At 40.0% G+C, this 1,601-nt stretch overlaps 1 non-coding gene across 1 annotated transcript; it reads right to left on the bottom strand.

The window, feature by feature from the left end:
* Window positions 1-756: 756 nt before the first annotated feature.
* On the bottom strand, window positions 757-864 carry LOC112787064 (small nucleolar RNA R71). Its single transcript, XR_003194500.1, has one exon. It is a non-coding gene; the product is annotated as a small nucleolar RNA R71 (small nucleolar RNA).
* Between the last annotated feature and the right edge of the window lie 737 nt (window positions 865-1,601).

The raw sequence follows: 1,601 nt of genomic DNA, 5'->3' as shown, positions 1-1,601 counted from the left end.
ACTCTTTTTCAAAAATTATTTTCGAAAATTCCCTTTCTCTCTCATCTCCTTCTATTTATTTATTCATCTACTAACACTTCATCTCACCCAAATTCGAACCCCCTCTTCCATCTGTGTTCGAATTTCTTCTTCTTCTTTTCTTCTAACTCACACTAGGACCTCTATACTGTGGTAAAAAGGACCCCTATTATTATTATTATTTTTCTGTTCTCTCTTTTTCATATGAGCAGGAGCAAGGACAAGAACATTCTTGTTGAAGCAGATCCAGAACCTGAAAGGACTCTGAAGAGGAAATTAAGAGAAGCTAAATTACAACAATCCAGAGAGAACCTTTCAGAAATTTTCGAACAGGAAGAGGAGATGGCAGCCGAAAATAATAATAATGCAAGGAGAATGCTTGGTGACTTTACTGCACCTAATTCCAATTTACATGGAAGAAGCATCTCCATTCCTGCCATTGGAGCAAACAACTTTGAGCTGAAACCTCAATTAGTTTCTCTAATGCAGCAGAACTGCAAGTTTCATGGACTTCCATATGAAGATCCTTTTCAGTTCTTAACTAAATTTTTGCAGATATGTGACACTGTTAAGACTAATGGAGTAGATCCTGAAGTCTACAGGCTCATGCTTTTCCCTTTTGCTGTAAGAGACAGAGCTAGAGTATGGTTGGACTCTCAACCTAAGGATAGCCTGAACTCTTGGGATAAGCTGGTCAAGGCTTTCCTAGCCAAGTTCTTTCCTCCTCAAAAGCTGAGCAAGCTTAGAGTGGATGTTCAAACCTTCAGACAGAAAGAAGGTGAATCCCTCTATGAAGCTTGGGAGAGATACAAAGGACTGACCAAAAAGTATCCTTCTGACATGCTTTCAGAATGGACCATCCTGGATATATTCTATGATGGTCTGTCTGAGTTATCTAAGATGTCATTGGATACCTCTGCAGGTGGATCCATTCACCTAAAGAAAACACCTGCAGAAGCTCAAGAACTCATTGACATGGTTGCAAATAACCAGTTCATGTACACTTCTGAAAGGAATCCTGTGAATAATGGGACGCCTATGAAGAAGGGAGTTCTTGAGATTGATACTCTGAATGCCGTATTGGCTCAGCACAAAATATTGACTCAGCAAGTCAATATGATTTCTCAGAGTCTGAATGGAATGCAAGCTGCATCCAACAGTACTCAAGAGGCTTCTTATGAAGAAGAAGCTTATGATCCTGAGAACCCTGCAATAGCAGAGGTAAATTACATGGGTGAACCTTATGGAAACACCTATAATCCATCATGGAGAAATCATACAAATTTCTCATGGAAGGATCAAAAGCCTCAACAAGGCTTTAATAATGGTGGAAGAAACAGGTTTAGCAATAGCAAGCCTTTTCCATCATCCACTCAGCAACAGACAGAGAATTCTGAGCAGAATTCATCAAGCTTAGCAAACTTAGTCTCTGATCTGTCCAAGGCCACTGTGAGTTTCATGAATGAAACAAGGTCTTCCATTAGAAATTTGGAAGCACAAGTGGGCCAGCTGAGTAAAAGGATCACTGAAATCCCTCCTAGTACTCTCCCAAGCAATACAGAAGAGAATCCAAAAGGAGAGTG

This window comes from Arachis hypogaea, chromosome 20, assembly GCF_003086295.3.
Source record: "Arachis hypogaea cultivar Tifrunner chromosome 20, arahy.Tifrunner.gnm2.J5K5, whole genome shotgun sequence".
In the NCBI taxonomy this organism is placed as follows: domain Eukaryota; kingdom Viridiplantae; phylum Streptophyta; class Magnoliopsida; order Fabales; family Fabaceae; genus Arachis; species Arachis hypogaea.
The sequence above is the reverse complement of the archived record's forward strand: the minus strand, read 5'-3'. Positions and strand labels throughout refer to the sequence as shown.